Source organism: Barbus barbus, assembly GCF_936440315.1.
Source record: "Barbus barbus genome assembly, chromosome: 22".
NCBI classification, from domain to species: Eukaryota; Metazoa; Chordata; class Actinopteri; order Cypriniformes; family Cyprinidae; genus Barbus; species Barbus barbus.
The window spans coordinates 2,874,572-2,896,459 of NC_136750.1; positions in this window are offsets into that span (position 1 = coordinate 2,874,572).

The window sequence follows — 21,888 nt, forward strand, 5'->3', positions numbered from 1 at the left end:
GTTTACCTGTGCCCTAGCAACCGCAGCTGGTTTCCGTGTATAGTTAACATTTTGGCATTTTGTGGCTTCTTCGTTTGTATTTTTTTCTTTTTTTCTAACCTCGGTTATTAGTTGTCCCTTGTTCTCACCTGACAAGTGAAGTAAATTAACTATCATTTCTAATTATTTATGACCAAATAACCTTGAGGTATGAGACAGCCAGACATTACATCTTTGCCTATGACATCAGTCTTTATTCACACCTGGACCAACACTTTGAAGCCACAGTATTTAGACTTGTATCAAGGTCTCTAATAAGAGCGTCCTTCCTACTGCATGTCCTGCAAATGACAAATCACAGGCCTTGTGCAACCTTTCTGATCAGCGCATCAATTATTAGTCTTATTCAACCAGAAATGTCAAATCGTAATGATTATATTGATGCAACCATCAAGTAACTACACGCAGTTTTGAAGATTCATTCAACGTTAGGTGTGGTCACGGAGGAGCTCAATGAATGGAACTAAAGATGAAGAATTTTCATCATCTTATGTCAACTGAGATTTAGTCTGAAGATTCAAAAGAATAAAGCAGGATTATGGTGAAATGTAATCCATCTATAATTTATCCAGAAACAAAAGATCAGAGCAGAGTGCCTGTAAGTGTGTACGTGAAGGGGCGTTCAAACAGGATACACCAATGGAATAGAAATGAATGGGGGGGTCTTGAGAAGCTCTTTTAAAATTCTGCAATGTTCATAGTGCGAGATGCTTAAAAAACAATGTGTTTGGACTCAATAAAATATGCAAAGATGTAACGCTCTTGCGTATTTTGATTTAAGACACCTTAGAACAGACTAATAAATCAATATCAAAGGATCTTTATAGATAATCTGTCTGCATTATTCAAAATAGCCAGCTGCATTTCCGAATCCTGATCGCACTATTTAGACATGAGAATAAAAGAGTTAAAGGCTTCCAAACAAAGAGCAAAGAATTCACTGACATCACTCGCTAACCAAACAGTTTCCAACCAAGACTCAGTGGAAAAATATACCTGTGGTGACACTTCCGAAAAAACATTTAATTGCTTCTTGTGTGTTTCATGACACTTTCAAAGTGAAATGTCCAGTGGGTGGCGCTAGAAGTGCATTCAGCTTTATCCAATACATGAATCGTGTATGTTTTATATATAGCAGCAATTCGGAAATTAAATCTACACTAAACCCTACTCTTAACATAACCGATAAGAGTTAACAAAAGCAAATGTGAGATAAAAAGCACAATTCATTTGTCATTTTAACTTGGTTCTACAAGTATTTGAGCCTTTTTATTGTGGCTTGGGTTTCACGGTGACTCGTATCCGAGCTTTTTACATCACAATAACCGGGTGCGCCACTGAGCAAGTTTACTCGTAAGAAACACCAAACATATGGAGCTGGTTATGTGATGCAAATGTCAAAATGTATTAATTTACAAATCATGCACTATGGTAAAAGGGTGTTGAGTATTGTGCAAGGAACTATGTGACAATAACTTTTTAATAATCAACAATAATCTGTTACTGTAATCAAAATTTGTGTGAAAAAGAATAAAAGTTGTTGGTGTTTTTCTGCCTCTAGTGCTCATTTCAGCTGGAAACTGCAGTGGATTGGATATTATTATAGGCATTTTATTCCAAGAAGTCTATTTTTCAGTGCATTTAGCGTTTTAGTTTTATTGAAATATATATATCACCGCTCAAATTATTCCAATGCCTTACAGTTTGTGTAATGTGATTTTAGCAATGTCTTGCTACTAGGGTCTCAGACTTGATAATTTTTGCAAATTACACCTGTTTTGTTTGGGTTTTGCACTAAATTGCTACATTTTATTACAGCCAGTATTCCAGCGTACTCCTGTAACCGAATTCTATTCATTAAGACTTTGATTTGTTTACTGTGCTGAAGTAATGGAGAAACTATTATGTTATTTGTTATTAATATTATGTCATTTTATACTTTCACAAACTATTAGGTTATGATGTATAAAGCATACTTGGCAACCGCGATGCAAAATGTTTCGGACCTATTTCTAATTGTATTAATTAGAGTGGAAAGGGAAACAGTTAGTTCAGACGTTTCTCTGTGAGAGTCTCTGTCTCATTTCCTCTCTCTCGCTCCGTCTATCTCTATCTCTCTTGCTGTAGAGCAGCTGTGGAGGAACAGGTGCTGGCCCAGCGTCGCTGCGTCGGGCCTGGTTTTCTCAGCGGGCGAGGACCCACTGGATAATCTAGTTAAATCTCCCTGTAATTCGGGAGGGATTGAGTTCTTCAGATGAGCTAGTGGAAACCTGCATGGGTGTGTGGGAGTTTAACAAGAACAAACTGGCCGCGCATAAAACACAGACACACACATTTACTTTATTCTGTTTTCTTGATGTCTGCCAGGAGGAAAAAATAAAAAAAAACTACTGTCACTACTGTGGGTCTGTGGTAGTAAATGAGCTCTTCTATATGATCTTCTGAATGTGTACTTCAATATGAACCACAGTTTTTAACTTCTCTGTGGTTCGATTTTTGTAATCTTGCTATAACGTTAAATTTCAGAAAATAAGTACAAATTTATATATCAGAGTTGAAAACCCCTCGCAGGTGGAAATCTATAGGTAAATTATTGTTCTGTTAAGACTGGTTTAAAAAAGTTAGATATTGCTACATTTATTTACATTTATTTCTTACAATAATGAGTTACAGGGTTTAATGGTTGAGCCTAATGGACGCTGTCAACACTACAGTATTTCTTAAAAATAAAATAAATATTTTTCTTCCCAGCTGGCTGTAGAAAGGTTTGAAATAATATTTATTACTTTTCAGTTTTTAAAGAATTTTTATTTATTTTATTTTTTTTTACTTGGAAATGTTTTTAATTTTCTTTCCATGCAGTCACAGCTAAATATTATGCTATATGTTAAATACCGTTGAGAAGACTATGACTATGGAAAGTAGCTATTTCCATGCTAGGTTAATTTTATGTTAATTGATCGCTTATAATTTGGGCCTTAAAAAGCATCATTGGACACCGAAGTATGTCATATCCATGGAAAGTGCTGTAACCAGTCACTCAGCAGTAAGAATCCCTTTCCTTCCCTTCTAATCTTGACAAAGGAGCAACTGTGTGCCTTTATTTGTTTTATTGGGGTGGAAAGGCCTCTGTCAAACACATCAGGATGTGCTTCGTTTGACGTGCTGTATGTAACAAACTCAAAGTTACAACTCTGACCAAACTTATCCTGCAGGCCGCTTTCAACACACACACACAGATACTGACAGCTCTGCTAGGATTACTGTCACCAGGATAAGTGTGCACATCATGACAGAAGACATCACTAACACACACAAACAGCAAGACGTGCCCCTCCAATAACGAATACTCAGGGGGGAAAAGCAATTATGAAAGACGAGGAGAAGAAGAAACCAGTTGTTTATTTATGCCACACATCTGCTACAAAAGGAAAGAAAAAAATCATAGTCTAGGAGAGTTGATAGATTTATTACCTCAATAAAATGAAGAATTTGTAACGTAGACCTCAATGTAATAACCACAGAGAAAACGAGAGCTCGTGACGAGCAGAGCTTGAGGTTTTATTTTTCCTTCCTAAAAAGTATCTTTGAGACTGTACACAGATTAAAGGGATAGTTCACCTAAAAATTAAAATTCGGTCATCATTTATTCTTGTTCCAAACCTGAATGAATTTCATTCTTCTGTTGAACACCAAAGAAGATATTTTGGAGAGTGTTAGTAACCAAACAATTGATGGTAGCCATTGACTTCCATAGTATTTTTTTAACGTTCTTCAGAATATCTTCTTTTGTGTTCAACCACTAAGTACTAGTGAATGATGAGAGAATAAAAAATGTTGGGTGAATTATCACTTTAAATGAGTACACAGTGTCAATGGTGTTTTTGAGTTTGGATTTATATATGCAAGCTTGTTTCTCAAGTTATAAGAACAGAATTAGATCATGTTTTGCCTGAGGATGTTGCAAAAGTGATTCATCCCTCCATCGATCCAATTAATTGCTGTCTGTTATGATTTTTCAGTCATGTTAAGGCCTGGATGTGAAGTGTTATAATTAACCTCCTCATGCACTCGTAAACCGCTGTTAGATTTAAAGGAAGTTCACAAGAAAAATACATTTTTACACTCTCACTCTCATGCTGTTCCAAACCTACAGTATATGACTTCCTTCCTTCTAACAAAATTTGTTGTTGAAGATTTTTTTCAAAAAGATTTTTTATTGCCACACATTTCTAAGTAATGAAAGCGATCGAGGACTGGGGCTGACAAGCTCCAAAATGTCATAAAAAGATTTCACAAATAGTACTCATAATAGTAGATATGATTTCTGTGCTATATTACAAACCTCTGAAGCCATAAAATAGCTTTGATAGCTTGATCTGTTTATATTGTCTCAAATTGATAGTATGACCAAGTTGAATAGTACTTAAAACTTTCTTTAAATACAGTGCATACATACAACATGAAGCAATATATAAAATATAGCAAATCTTGGCTGTGTGCAGCTGAATATACAATATATCCAACTTTATTCATGTAAAGTGGCATTTCATTATCGTCATAAATTGTATGTGTTGAAACGTAATCTACTGTCACTCAGCTCTAATGCTAAAGATTAACATCATGATTTTCTGTTGAAACTATATGTATTGTGAAAAGCACTATACAAATAAATTAGATTTTTGACTAAATGTAACTTAACTTCTTGACATGCACTCTTGTTCTACTTGACAAACTGATGTTCAATTTGTGAACAATGCATTGTTTTGAGTCAGATCTTTCCACTGATCCAGTTTATAAAACCGGTTTGATTACAGTTGTTCCTGAATCAGACTGATTCAATTATCTTCACTGAATCAGCGTGAATAACTACTTTATGTAAATGCAACTTTTATGATATTTTTTGAAGCTGAATTGCATGAAAAAGAGCGACCAGAAATGATTCAGAGTTTATGTTCAGCAGAAGCTAAATCTTTTCCCTCTTGCATTATTAGTCCTAGAAAATAAAAATAAAAATCATACTATCCTCTGCTCTCTAAAATGCTCACAGTGCAAATATTGACTCTGATCTTTTAGTTTTCAGTCGTTTTTCCCAGACTTACTGCGATCAGAACTGATTAATTATGCTTTGGGAATACAACGTCATTGAATAATCTCAAAAAATGTATAGTGTCAGCACTCCTATATATGTGAGGATCATTACCACAGTGAACAATGAAGAGGTACGCTCTCATGCTGACTTTAAAATATGGTAAACATCACTGTAACGAATGGGTTTATCCATTCTTAATGGGAGTGTATGCAGGTATGCACACATTGAACATTCTTCAGAGGCTAAAGGTGATTTCCCCCCCTGTGGGTAACAGCCTCAGCGAAATCATTCATTGGCTTTCTGTGAGATTCTGTCAGTGATTGATAAATGTGAAGATTTTGTGTGGGGCCTCTGTGTTTTGACTCCTATATGTCATTGTTTTTATGAGGACTAAAATTAAGCGTGTCTTAACTGTACGCTCAGAATTAACATAAATTGCCTCCTAGGCCATTGGAGAACAATTAGTCTTTGTGCAAGCTCCAAGTGACTCATTCACGGCGAACTTGAAAGTCCAAATGACTCAACCGCTGCATAGCTTCTCATATAGCATTTTAATATTTTCTCTTTAGTCATTGTTAGCTGTTCTTAGGGTGATTTGATATTGTGACATACAGTATTTACACAATTGTCTTGGAATAAAGACTAGCCAAGACAGCATATGACTTGTGAAATGTGTGATACAGTGGAATATGTCAATATGCACAACAATACAGTGATTCAGTAAAGCAAGTCAAGTTAACAGGTTATTGCAGGAAGTGTGTGTGTTTATTGCACAGCCCAAATTGTTCAACTCCTTATGAATATCTTGACATTCTTCCTTTTTGTTAATTATCTAGTGGTGATGGAGGAAACTCTTGACCGTACTTATTTAGTTCAGTTGATCAGTCCTGCTTTCACTCATCATTAATACACAACGGGGTGGACAGATTCTTTTTACTCTGTAGTCTAATGAGGAAACATCTTCTGTGACTGCACTGGGCAAATCAAATCATTACCACCCACACTGTAGGAAAGATAAACTTGGAAGTGCACTAATGCGTCTGTGAAAAGATTGGCGATGAACTGCCAAGTGGTTCATATACAAATGATCCTGCAGATGATGAGAACTCTTAGACTGGAGCGTGACTTGTTTTTATCATCAGTTACCTGAAATAAAAATGTTAATTTATTTATATTTCTAAAATAAAAATGTAGATTTGTAAACAACCAAACAAATAAATATAATTATAATGTATATAAATAAAAATATAACGTATTAAATAAAAAATAGTAAGTAAAACATGTCAAATTTATTGTTTCACAGGGGTTTAATTAAATAAATTAAAATAATAAAATAAAATGAACTTTTCTGCATACTTTGTAATACATTTATTTTATATTTCTAAAATAAAAATGTAGATTTATTTAGATTTTTTTTTTTAAATACTATACATAATATTTAATATATATATATATATTTTTTTTTTTTTTTTTTTTTTATCTCATGGTTATACATAGTATATACTTTTATGCATCCACAATTATCATTTATATAATAATATACTATTTTAGATGTTTTTTTTTTTTTTACAAAAAATCGAAATTTGTATTTTATGGATATAAATGTATTTATCAAGTAATATATAAGGTAAACAATTTACTATTAACTCATTCAGTTTTATAAGTCAGTTATTATAAGTCAGTTTTCCCCAACAGCATCAATTGTTCTCAGTATAGTCTTTCCTCTCGTCTTTATTTAGTAATTGTTCATTAGAAACATTATAGATAGCTGTGCTTTTTAATGAATGACCTCTTTGTTCTGCGTTTGATTAAGAGCTTGCATACTTGAGTTTCAGAAACATCCACAAAGACAAACAAATTCAGAGTGACATAAACCCTGACACTCATTTTTTATCTGTCATCTCACCCCATATTCTTTGGTTTCATTAGAGTTAAGTGATTATGAAATCTCACACTTGCCGTTGGCCCGTTGCCTCCTCTTCTGCCTCAGTGAGCAGCAATGCACCGGGGGCCTGCAGGCTCTGCGCTCACCTTGTCAAGACCGAAGGCACATCAGATCACTGAACATGTGGCAGTGCGCCAAACCTGGGCAGATAACATCTCGAACGAACAGTATTACAGTATCGCATAGTCAATGCAAATTGCCTAAATGTTTATAGCAACCAGGAGCAACACACACAAGCTTTTGGCAGGGTACGCGAGAGGAATGCTGGCATCGTTCTTCATGGGACCGTGTTTTCTGATGGTTTTGACAGCTCATCAAGCAGACCTGAAGTCATCGGAGTCAATTGAGTTTGTTATTGAGAAAATAGCCTTATTGTTTAACAGCAGGGCCACCATGCATGTGATTTCAGCATTGTACCTCAAAACTTTTTTTGCTCCTGAACCTTTTTCTGGTTATGACAGGCCAAACTGAATGAATTTGCAGCAGCTTTTCTTAAACCACAGACTATGTGTGACATTACTTGGTTGTCTTGTAGTTAAAGCCAGTAAGTATTACATAATTAATCTGTGTGTATATACATACGTATATACACGTATATACACACATATATATATATATACACGTATATACACACACACATATATATATATATATATATATATATATATATATATATATATATATATATATATATATATATACACGCACACACACACACACACAGCAATTCCTTCTGGTTCTCAAATCTGATTGGCTGAGAACCTTTTCCAGCAGTGCGATATTCTAGTACTCTATCAGTAGCGGTTTAATGGCGGTTTGTAATCCAGAAAGTTTTATGTGTTTATGAAACACATGTGAATGAAATTAAATTATATTCAAGTTTTAAATTTGCTTCTGATTACAGATAGCCTGGGATTACACATTATTTGTATTTTAAAGACAAACAGTTCGAAGGGAGCATAGTTTGCTTTGTGGATTAAAATAATTTCTTAATATGAAATTTGAATGGTATTACAATTAGATATTAGACTGTACAGAAATTGAAATCTACACGTTAATACACACTATAGCCTACTCATTGTCACGCATTGCTGATGTTGTTAACATGAATAATTTGAGAATAAAGTATAACAATAATAATAATTTGCATGGTTAGATGTGATACGAGCTAACAGATCGTTAGATTTAATTACCATTGGTAGGGCGATTTATTGTAATGCTTTTTTCCTCAGTTGGGCAGAACAAACGTGGCAGACTTGTTACTTACTTGTTCAGATGACAATATACGGTGAAATTCTTATTTGGGTCATATATTCCAAGACATAGGCTAGAATCTGTGATTCCTAAGTACAGTCTCCACACCGGTGCGGTGACTGACAGCCAAACATTAGATCCCACACAATCAAGATAATTCCGCACAGAGCTGCAATTTCAGGTTTTTAAACAGAGATGGAGACAAAGAGGCAAAACTTATGTACTGCAGCTTTAAATATGATTATTAAAAATATAATATTTTATATAAATAATAGTGTTTAATAATAGCATTGAGAAAAGGTTGTGATGGTGATTTTAGTTACATTGTTCCGCCATTAGATGGCGACGAGACTGTTTTTATCAGTGATTTAGCGGTAAAGACTTTTATATTGACAAAGACTGAAACAGGTTTGTAAATAAGGATGTTTTAATTTTACTTTGAACAACACCTTGTAAGATGCAGCCAACATATTCACTGAGCAGCACTGATTGTCACAGGAAATCCCCCTTAACAGATGAAAGGATAATACAACAAAGATATTGCTTTCCTCAGCGGACATTCAAATTATGTTTTATTGTGAATATGAGATTGAGCTGAAAATGAATGCTGTGTCAGATGCACGTAATCACACTCGCTCAGTCTATACTCTGCATAATACAGTGAGCTTTTAATACAGTTATACAATACGTTTTTAATGAAACAACTCAACATTCCTTTGTTACTAGTTCTATGACGTTTTCGAATTGGTAACAGAGGCTTGAGCTCAGCTGTTAAACTCTCAAACTGACTGAGCCTGACATTTTCGTGTTTGTTTTTATCGTATTCGTCATCCTTTCCTATCAAAATGCTTGTTACGCATGCGAAAATGAAGAAAATTGAACCCGATCCAGTTTTTTTATGACGGACAAAAGTTTCGAAGGCAGTGTGTAAACGTGATTGACACAACATGAGGTTGTATTTATTTTTTAATGAGTGAAAATTTCCCATGACTCAGTGTGTAATGACCTTGAGATTTGAATCTGTGGTGGAAGGAAGTAGTTCCACGCAAAAGAGGGTTTTTAAAGAAACTCCGTTGCTGTCGTTTTTTTTTATTTACACACTAGTGGCGTCAAGCATTTCATATCAAATATTTCAGCCAATCAAACCAAAAACAAAATAATTGTTGTATATTTTTTTCTTTATTTACTTGAATTCTGTACTACTGAATGAAACAAGGAAAAACATTGTGTTACCAGAATGATCATAAAAATGTCCAGTAATATTTCATTAGTGTACTGACATGAATGAGCTGAGGTCGATTAAGGTTGCTGTAACAGTATTATGTTCCTGAGACTGTGTCATACTTGAAAAATATTGTAAACCGCACTGGTTTCACAAGTCTGGGCTCTCTCTCACACACACACACACACACAAGCTTACTGATGTTTTGGATGAGTCTGGTATTATTTAGTTTGTAAATGAGCTCTATATATCTATCTATCTATCATCTATCTATTCAAGGTTTTTCCTTTTTCTAGATCCATATTCCGTTCCTCTGACTGTCAGTTAAAGTTCAAAGCAATTTATGTTCCCCATGATTTCAGAAAAATACATAAGATATTCATAAGAAGAATAAAAGAACTAATGTAAGTTGGCTGAATGCTCATCTAACCTAAAGCAGCTGCTCTTTAATAAAGCGTGCAATAACTTTCCAATCAGAGGTAATGCTTGTAAAAGGCAATAGTGTTTTAATGCTTTTAGCCTTTTGTGCGGCTCACCTAGGCGAGCTGGAACAGCGTCAGGCCGAGTTACTCCTACCTGTAGACCCATGAAAGCTCTTTTTCAGTGTTATTTTCCCCATTTTCCTCTCTTTGATGGAGTCACAGGGCCCATTGCAGGAGCCAAGGGTGTCATAAAAATATATGAACCAGGTAATTGCAACGATCAGATGGATAATCATGTCCGGACGACGGCGTGGTGAGAACGCCTTATGTTTTTCTTTCAAAAGTACAAGTTCGTATAAACCTCTTTGGATAGTGATCCAAACATCATAATTTAATTTGATAATTTCCAGGGTTTTATGGACACGTGCATACGGCAGTACATGGACGTGTGTGTACATGCGCTCCTCGTGTCATCATCTGACAGACAATGACATTTTGTTTATTTTGGAGGCCAATCTATACTTTACTTCATTCCTTTTCCCCTCCAGCCAACGTGTGCTATAGCTTCAGCGTTAACATACCGCATTAGAAGCTGTCACTCAAACTGACTAACCCCACCCACTGACTCTGCCGCGACCCCGCTCTGACCTCCAGTGCGTTCGGTAGTTGGAGGAAGCAGGTGCCCACAGAAACGGCTCTGACATCCACCTCTGTCAGAGCGTTCGTTAAAAATGAGCATAAATGCTCTACGATGGGAGCCGTTTCTCAACACCTGCCACTCACAAATCCATGCTTCCTCTTTTTTTCCACTTTTCCTGCTGGAAAGTGTCCAGCAAAAGCACACAGCCGGCTTGTTCTTAACCAACAAAAATGAAAAAGAAAACAGGCGGCCTGACGTTAATACCCTTAATTCTCCTCTCCACAGCTTCGGTCGTGGTGCCGAGTGTTTGTGATCAAGGGTCTGAGATCAGGTCTATCAACACAGGAAAGAGCAGGAAGAGGATTAGTCAAGGTGAGGACATCATAGCCGCGAGGAACACCCAGTGAACTCTATCTACTAATTGCGTTGTCCTTTTGCACATGTCATTTTTTTTAACATCGTTATGCTGGTTGCATATACATGCATACAAAATAGCTGGCTAATTAGTTAATTGGTGCCGTGATCAATGATAAAATGCACACCAACCTCTGGAGTGGCTTGTTGCTCATTTTATAATATACTTTATATGCATGCATTTAAACATAGTTACCATGCAAGGTCCAGCAAAATGGAAGCATTTTTACACATAATTAGTAAATCATTTTAAATGTAACAATTGAATCAAATGCTAGTGTAACGTTAAAAGGCCAATTTTCACAAAGCTAAACTTTTCCAAATTATTATTATTATTATTATACTAATATGATAGTGTCAATGTAGATGACATTTTGCAGATATTAATAAACATCAATCAATAAAAGATATGTTTATCAAACATATATCAAAATATAAACATTTAGAAGTTGAGGGGCACAACTTTTGTATTTCTTAATATAATGTATAGAACATAATCATTTTCATAAAATAAGCATTTTTTAACTTAATATGGTTTTGGTAATATGAGGTAGCAAAACCATAACGCTTGCATATAATTGTGTTGCTAATTTGAATGCCACAACACTTGTCTATGTGTGCTATTGAAGCAATATGAAGAACAGACTGAAAATTCAATTCAAATTCAGATTTCAAATAATTAAGAACCAAAAATGAAACACAACCTTAAATGCCACCGCAAATGAAGCACAGGCTTGTGGTATTTAGCGAATAAAATCAGTTTTTTGTTGTTGTTTTTTTTTTTGTGCTAAAACACTGCAAAATTGCTGCTGAGGTTTAGTGAATTTGCCCCTTACCCTACCATGGTTCCTAATTTTTCACGTCAGTAAATTAAATGACACTGGCTTCAAAAACAGCTGTGCTGTGCATCATCCATTATTGACCAGGGAATCCACTGTCCACCCGAAAGTAATTCATCAGATTTATTTTTTATTTTTTTGCGTTGCAGGACAGAAGTTCAAATCTTTTTTTTAACAGCTATTCAAGACTTCCAGCCTGACCGTGTTCATGCACTATAAAGCATATCATTTCCATAAGACACATTCGTTTTTGCTACGGCCTGTCAACAAATACGTAATTGCACAGCGATTTCCAAAGGCCGTTGATCCTGCATGACACAGTCTGCAGCGTGGCAGTCACTGATGTTTCCTTGGCTCTGAGAGCAGCTTCGCTTCTAAATCCAAGCAGCGGTGTAAAATGTGGATTACAAGCTTGTAGCGAATGTTTCATGAAGTGCATTAAGAGTTGTTTTTATCATAATAGGAAACCAACAGTTGAGGTCTGGCATGAAACTCCCAGTAGAGGAAGAGAACGCTGCCCGTTCAAACACAGCACCGAATGTGCCTGCACTTTTCAGTTGGCGTTGACTTATGCGTGGATTCCAGCGCAAAGAATTTGCATGAAAGTCTTTTTTGGCTCGGGCTTTAACAGAGCCTTAGATCTTGGTGAGGAAAAACACAACACGAAGCCCTGAGCGGAGCGGGCTGTGCTGGTGGCTTCTGGGAGCGTCTGCTTGCAGCTGTGCCCGGTGATGACTTATAGCTAGGCCAGCTGGGTGACAGTGACCGCTGCGCCATGCCTTTCCATCTTCACTGTCTGTCTGTCCCCATCACAGTCTTAATGGAGTGTTTGGGCAGCAGAACGGACAGATCACATGTCCCGCAGACTCCACGCTATCTGTGCCATGTCTGACTCATCTCTCTCAGGGACGAGGGTTGAAGTTTTGGATGGCAGAGGGATCGTTCACCCAAAAATGAACATTCTGTCATCATTTACTCACTCTCGAGTCGATCAAAACCCCGATGAATCACTTTTTCATCAACCGCAGGCAGGATGCTTATACTTTTTCCACATAATGGAAGTGAATGGTGACCAAAGGTTTCTTTCACTGTATTTAGATGTGCTTATATTAGAAAGAAATAGTTAACATAAAATTTCAGTCTGTTCCTGTCCATATGATTCATATGGACTTATATTATTTACATTTTTAGATACTTTTTTATACTTTTGTGTTTCATTTTTGGAGTCTTACAGCCCCTGGTCACTGTATGAAAAAGAGCAGCGTGAGCATACAACTAAACATCTCCTTTTGTGTTAGACTGTAAAAAAAATTATTAAATATAATAATATTAATAATAAAACCAATTTGGTGTAGGATTTACAATTTTCACTCTGAAATTTTGTAAATTTCACAAATAATTACAAATGAAATTGCAAGCAAATAGGTAAGTATAAGTAACTTTGAATTTAAGTTTCTAATATTTTTTTATGTACAACTATATATATTTGTAATATACAGTATGTGTGTGTGTGTATATATATATATATATATATATATATATATATATATGTATATATATTCAAAATATATTTGTATAGCACTTTTCACAATACACAGTTTCACAGCAGCTTTACAGAAAATCATGATGTGAACTTCTAAAATATCTTAATATTTTCATGCCTTGTAATCATTTAGTAGATTAGAATTGGGTGACAATATAGTTTACATTTTGCGATGATACAGGCAATTAAGCAGTTGAGATATATTAGCTTGCACGCAAAAATTGCTAGTAAATTTCATAACATGAAATTTTGAAGTGGAAAGACTGAAATAGCATTTTATTTAGAATTTTGTTTTTTTTTACAATGTACTGTATATATGTGGATAAAGCTGGATATAAAACAGATGAGTTTCTTATACATGGTCTACAAGTGTGTGTGTGTATGCGGCAGCGCCATCTCGCAGACGCTGGACAGATTGTTGACCGGTGTATTAGCATGAGTGAGCGGAGGCGGACTGCTGAAGGCTAATCGCTACTGTAAATACATTTGCAAGTATCTGATATAACACCAGACAGCTGTCCGCAGGGAACAGCATTAACCACCATTAATAAGGTGTGAGATGATAAAGATTGACAGGCTTTAGATGCAGCTGATTGGTAAATTAACTGAGAAAATGTAGAGAAAACATTTTAAACTGTTTCCTGTTGACTTCTAAGAATGCATTCCCTTAAGTTGCATTAATTCAATTCAAGTTTATTTGTACAGTGCTTTTCACGATACAAATCGCTGCATGAAAGTTTCTACAATATATTTAATAGTAGTTTATCAGTGGTGAAGTGGTGACTATATCAAGTTGATGTACATATTGCAGAAATGTACGGTAAAAATCCGTTAATGACGTAATCAAACAGACGATGAGCACTATTAACAGCAATGATAATGTGTTGCAATCAACTTATAGCGAAATTTGGTAGTTCTGTATGTTGTTTCAGGGTTGGCATCATCTGAGTTCCTCTGAGGGGTTGGCTTCATATCTTATCAGGTGTTCTGGATCCATACATAATAAAAGTAATAATAATAATACATTTAATTGTCTGTATACTGATGAAATTTAGGGCAAAAGGTTAAAACTTCATCTGGCTGTGAATAACACTGACACCTGTAGACATGATTTATATTGTCACCTGTTGTCAGTTACTTTACTTGTAATAATATTTAGTAATTAGTGCTTACTGTTCTCCGAGCTACTTAGCAACCGCACAGCATTGGCCTGACAACCACTAACAGCACCCTAGCACTGTTCTAGTGAGTTTTCCTAGAAAAACCCAGTCTCAAATATCCGATTTAGTGAAGAGTTTGCTTAGTTAATCATATTATATTTAATATTTGACATATTTAAAGCAAGACATAATGCATTTGCCTATTTAAATTTGAGAAAACTTGTAATCAGTGTTTGGTAAGCTTCTAAAAAGTAACGATTAACTAATTACACCTTCCACAGTACTGTACTAATTACTCTCTCTGAAAAGAATTGCATTACTTATTACTAATTACTTTACTAATTACTTTCTAAATCCCACATCAACCTCAACCAGTTGAACAACAATAGAAAAGAAACTGTTTATTTCAAATAATAATATACAATTGCATATTTTATTTCTGAACTCTCCAAAGGAGAAGTTTGCATTAAAACGTACATTTCAACATTAGATGATAAACTTTGTCTATACAGTTTTAAATGCAATTACATCAGAAGTAACTGCCATTAAATTACAGAAAAATTTAAAGTAGTCCCCTACTTTTCTTTTTTCATGGAAAACGAAATTAATTACAGTTATTGATTATGTATATTATGCATTACACCCAACACTGCTTGTAATACAAACGATTAATGTATTGTGATTACTCAACTGGGAAGGTATGTTAAAATTGTCATTCTTGTTTGTATTTACTAAACCTTATGTTTTGAATATTGCATGAGCTGTTTTTAGACGAAACTAGTTTCTGGTGCATTTGAATGTTTGTATTTCTTAAGTACATAACATACGGTTCCAGCATGGCTTTAAAAGCACGTAATCACTGTGAAACGCACTCTGTCAGTGTGATGGAACTCATCATGATGAATTATAGATACGGCACAGTGTGTTTTCTGTAAGTTTATGTGCATGCCCTTGATAATGACAGGTTTTCATCCCCAGGTGAAGACAACAGGTCATTGTTTGTACGCTGGAAGGGTGGATCCTTTCCTCTAGACAGGTTGTGGTTTCTTCTCTTGGTATGTACAGATCACCTCCCCTGTCACAGCACAGATAAGGTGAGCACACGGATGTTTTTTTTGTTTTGTTTTTTCTCTCTCGTAGCAGTATGCTAATGGCTAGAGCACGAGCTAAGCTGACAGGTGAAGGTGGGGATAGATGAGTGTGATGTGACAGACGTCGGGATGTGGGGGCGACAATGACGTCGCTCGAGTTACCAGACTCCACTGACTTGTCTGTGAACCTGGGGGCCAGGAGACCAAATGATTGCCTCTCCGATTAGAGCAACATACCTGCAGGCTATTTCCATAACCTGACCATACCACACACCAATTACCCAGAATTCAACATGCCTGCTGTGACCTGCCATGCCAAAAGAGACTTAGCAGACCTCGCTGTATGTGACAGCCATACCTACATGTTCATTAATAAGATCACTTTGCACAGACATAACGAAAACTATATATGTATATACAAAAAAATTATTTATGTTACTTGAAATAAAATAAACCATAAACACAACAGAATTGCTAAAACTTTAGTTAAAATTAAAATAATATGAGGGTTTGACCTGATGCTGAGCTGTTGGCTAATACATTTTAAAGAAATGTGACTATGAATTATGTGACTTTAAAATAAATCTTCAGAGAGTCTACAAGGTATTTTAGCTAGATAAGAAGATTACTTGCATAGCTAAAAACTGACAAAGGATATGGAAAGCCATTAATGATTTTTTGCAAAGTATGATATAGACACGTGCAAAAAAAAAAAAAAAACAGTATGTATTGCCAGCAGCCCAGTTATTGTATGTGATTTTAGACACAGATAATTTTGTTCAAAGAAAGTCATAAATGCTAAAGCAGAGATTAATATTTACTGTTACTTAGGCTAAAATGTTACTAATATGATAAGAACCCATTATGTTAATGCTAATATGATCCCTTTTCTTAGTTCTTAGTTAATGTATTTGGTCTTGGCGTAATAGATTTTCTGTTGTTTATTGCTGTAGTTGTAGATTATTGCTGCAAGCAAGTACATGAACTTGCTACTGCCAATGCATACGGCGATACGGTGCGGTGAGTATTTAAGACATACTGCTGCTGCGCAAATAGCATATAAAATAACCCATAGCAGATCTATACAGGTGGAGCTGGGGAAGGTGGAGGGTTTCAGAGGAACTCTGCAAAATGCTCATGAGGATGCTAAACAACCATTTAAATGTAAAGCAGCAAGCTCATTGGCTTCACATGCAACATGAACCAATGGGCATCAGTTATGTTAAGAACCAATCAGCCTGCGCCATCTAGAGTTTCATGAAAGAATTTGGCATTTAATGCAAAAACTGATATTAAGTAAAAATACGCAACACTTGATTTATAGATCAAGTGTTTATTCATCTTTTTTAACTGTACATGTTGTCTCAGGTCCATTAAATAATATTAACAATTAAATATTAATTTGAATTTAATGACACATTTAGTAAATGCAGTTAACGCAGTATATTTCACAGATTTAATCATACTTATCACTTTATATATCACATAGTAAATTCAAATTATACATATTACATTACATTAGATATATTTTATATATTAATTCATATGTGTTTTTTCATATCAATTTTGCCATAGCAGATACAAATATTTGCTGTTAGAGAATTTTATAAAGCATTTATAAAGTCATTATAAGTAATTAATAAATATCATGCAAACCTTTTCGGTAACACCTTACAAAAAATTCCTATGAGTTAGCGTTGGTTAATGCATTAGGGGCAGTCTGGGGCAGTCATGGCCTAATGGATAGAGAGTCGGACTTGTAAGGTCGTGGGTTCGAGTCTCAGGTCCGGCAGGGATTGTAGGTGGGGGGAGTGAATAACTCACATTTCACTGCTGGTTATATTCTGTATAATTGTGTATGTGACGAATAAAAAAATCTTGAAATCTTGAATAACCAACACTCTCTCCACCCTCAATACCACGACTGCGGTGAGACCCTTGAGCAAGGCACCGAACCCCCAACTGCTCCCCGGGCACCGCAGCAATGGCTGCCCACTGCTCCGGGTGTATGTTCACTACTGTGTGTACACTTGGATGGGTTAAATGCAGAACACAAATTCTGAGTATGGGTCACCATACTTGGCCACACACCACTCCTTGACAAAAATTGACACGTATGACTGGTTTTGTGGTCTGGGTCACAAATATAGAAATTACCATTAACTAAAATTAATAAATGCTTTAGAATATTTGTATTGTTAGTTCTTGTTAACTAATGTAGTAATGTTAACAAATTGAAACTTACTGTAAAATGTTACCCATATTGCCTACTGCAAACTGTGTCACGTGACCCGAAACCTTCAGGCTGAATAGTGTGTCTCTTTAGTGATAATCAGTGACAGTTCAATCATCAACATTTCCACTGCAACTTCCTGTCAGCCATAATCCTCTGCCTCGGGTTTGAAGCTACCTTTAACCCTAACCCCTTTACCTCGTACACACACACTCAGAAACACACGTGCATACGTTCACACATGCACAAACACACACACACACACACACAGCCCAAGGTGATTGCCTTGCTCTCATCAGTGTGTGCACTTGACGGCACAAACCTGTTTGAGCGGGTCATTGAGGAGCGAGGTGCACTACAGGACAACATGAAGGGAGTGTGGAGTGAATGATAAGCCTATAATAGACATACATGTTTGAGAACAATTTGTGTATAGAAAAGAAAGCAATAAAAAGATACAAATAGGGAAAATCATCGCTCTGCTTTATATTGGTGCTTGTCCTTATTAAGTTGAAATAAAAAGTGTGTATTAGATAATGATGATCAATGTATTACTTTTTTTTTTTTTTTTGGCACAACCAAAGTAAACTACACTTTTATTGACTTTTTTATTGTCTTGAAATTGACCCTGCGCTATAAAAAGTCTAAGCACGTTTTCACAGACTTTTTTGCCTAAAGCAGTGTCTACAACAAGACGCTTTTCATTGTCTTTTGTGCGTCTCATTTTGCTCCCTAGATTCACATGTGAATCAGTATTTCGTGAACATGCATTTGGCCACTAGCAGAGGTCTTGATCCATAAAACATTAATGCTGATGACTTAATACCTGCCATACAATTGCAAGTCTGTACATAAAAATATAACCGGTAGATGTTGAAAAATATAGTACTGTTAAGAACTCTTGCAGAGATCGTACTTAAAGCACATCAAATATAATAAATGAACACTCAGTTGTGAGTGTTTGACGTGCAACAACAAATGCCATTGGTTCTTGTGCATCAAGCATGAGCTTCTGTTTACCATATTTGATGTTTGCTGATTATGTAAACTCTCATAGGTTGAACAAAAAATGAAGAGAGAATATTAAAACTCAATTTGTGAAGACTTACGAATCTGCAACATCTTGATGATGAACAAATGATGACAGAATTTTAACTTGTGTGAACTATTCTTTGATTTTTTCTAAATCTTAGAACTTAAATACCTGTATCTCACTGAAAAGTTTACAGGAGAAACAGGTTTCTCTTTTATGCACATTATGAATTAAATGTTATAGCAAACTGACAACATTTCTGGTAAGTGAATATAATGAGTATGGCAATGGCTTTTGTGTTGCATTCTGGGAATTTCTATGGAGTAAAAATCTGTGCACTGAAACAATTTTGACAATGGCAGACTCCCTGGTAGTGCACTTACTAGTGAATAAGGGAGCTGATTGAGATGCACATTTACTGTATTTTTATTTTTTAATTGGATTATTGGAATGCATTTTACAAGAAAATACTATTTTAGTCTTTCGACTTGAAAATTTCATATTTATTTCAATGTGCCATTTCTTTGTATTTTTTGGTGAAATTTGCTTGGAATTTTGGGTGAAAATTGTTTCAAAGTAAACACAAATCATGATATCAGACCTCCAAAATTAATTGCATCTTTATTAAATGTTATTAAATATGCAAACACCTGCACATACAATACAAATTACAGAACGTTTGAGTGAAAAAGGGATTCTCGTCAAATATCTATCTATATAGTCTTCTCCTCCAAAACAAAAGAATACAAAATAACTGCTCACCCAATAAAATTCAGTATGTACACCAGAAAAATAGTGTTTTGTTTTATTTTATATCAAAGAAGGAATATATTTGCAATATTTGTTGTTAGCCAAACAGAGAAAAAAAAAAACACTATACAAATAAAATCTTCGCAAAAGCCAACAACGGTTGGAAACGGAGCTTATGACATGCAGGGTAGAGATGTGATGATGTATGTGTGGGCCGTCAGTCAGCTGTAGGCATGTGCAGAGCTCCCGCGGGCTTCGACATGTCCTGCAGATTTTCCTGTTTTGTGCAGGTTTTACTAGTGCGAGTTTGATTTATTAATTGTTTTACGTCCCTGACAGATTAAGTGGTTTTTCGTACAGTAATAAAACTAGCCTGCACTTAGTGGTGTCATACTGCGCCACTCCACAGTGGGGGAAAAGGGTTCAACATTTTTTCATTCAAAGGGAATGAGATGGGACGAAACATACAATAGCTTGCATTATCCATCTGGGAGTTCATATATCATGTGTTTCAGCCTCAAAGAATAGTGCTAAACAGCCGTGCAAAGGTTAAACACACACACAAAGGTGATTTGAAGAAAGGATTCGGTTGAAATACAATGAAGTCGAAGCATGCCACGCATAAAATGAACAAAAGAAACAATTTTTCTCTGTAAACAGGAACAGAGAGAACACATTGTCATTTGGCAGAGAGAGGGCACTTTGGAAGGTTTACTTAAATCAATACTACCTTTAATGTTTTCTCAAAATGTATGTTCTTTTTCTACATTAAGCTGACAGATTCTTTATCCATTGAGATGTTGAATGGATAAAGCTAATCTTTACCCAAACTGGACAATCCTGCTTTAAAAAGAGCAACATTTTCTCATGCGAAATCCAGAACTCTGTACATGTTTACACTGGTATTCATACTAACCCGTCCTATTAACTTTTAATGGCAGCAGCTTCATGGATGTGTAAAAAAAGAAAAAAAAAACCCTCAATGGGCACTTTAGCTTCTCAGATATATGTGTTTTGGCACAGAATCCCAGGCTACAGTACACAGGTGCACCGTAAACTACAGGCGCAATTAAACAGGTAATATTTACAGGGAAAGAGAGGAACGTACCCAGAAAAAAATAAACACTTACTGTTTGTCCAAATAGCAAACAGAACGTGCTGTACTGGTGCGAGAAAGTCAGTCTGTGTGATTCGGTTTTATACGTTGGCGTATCTGGCAGCATATTAATGGCTTATTAAAATACATTTCAGAGAGGCAGCTGTATGACAGAAACATTTAAAGCAATGTTGATCACTGCATCGCCATATATAGTGGAAAGTAACTGAACACTGGATACTATAAAATGCCTGCATGTCATTGCGTTAGTTCAAATCTGCAAATTTCATTTTTTAGTGGATATATGAAGTCCACAGGTGAACTCTCCAGCTAACAGGGAACGTTCACAATGTTCTTCCGGTAACATTAATAGAACATTTATTCAAAGTTATCTAGCCTTTGAAAGGATAATTCACCCGAAAGTCTGTCATCATTTGCGCAACCTTAAATTCTTCCAAACCTGTATGAGGGTATGTTTACATTACAACGATGTACTAAAACTGAAACGTTTTTCCTTTGTGTTTCTGAAAAGTTTTGCATACAGACGACAACATTGTCAATTACTAAAAAAAACGCTGTTTATACATGCCAGACCAGTAGTTGGCGATGTCACTTTGTACTACTGGTGTGTCTGTGTACATATACATATAGACTAAACACGTAATACACATGACATCGCCGTTTCCAAAAATCTACATTTTTCTAGTTTACGTGGGATGATAACGGTTTTCAAAAAAACTTTGAACCCTTTGAGAGCACTTTGAAACCTGTTTCCAAAGGTTTTACGAAAGTTTTCAGGCCCCCCAAATGCTGTTGTTGTGTAAATGAGGCCAAAACACATCAAATGTTTACTGTTTTTAGTTGAAAATGCTGTCACCTGAAATTCTTTCTTCTTAAAATATTAAATATATATATATATACATATATATATATATATATATATATATATATATATATATAATAAACATATTTTGAAGAATGTGGGTAACCAAACAGTTCCTAGACCCCATTGTCTTCCATAGTATGAAAGAAAAATAATACTATGGAAGTCAATGAGACAAACAACTGTTTTGTTATCAATATTCTTTAAAATAGGTTATTTTGTGCTCAGTAGA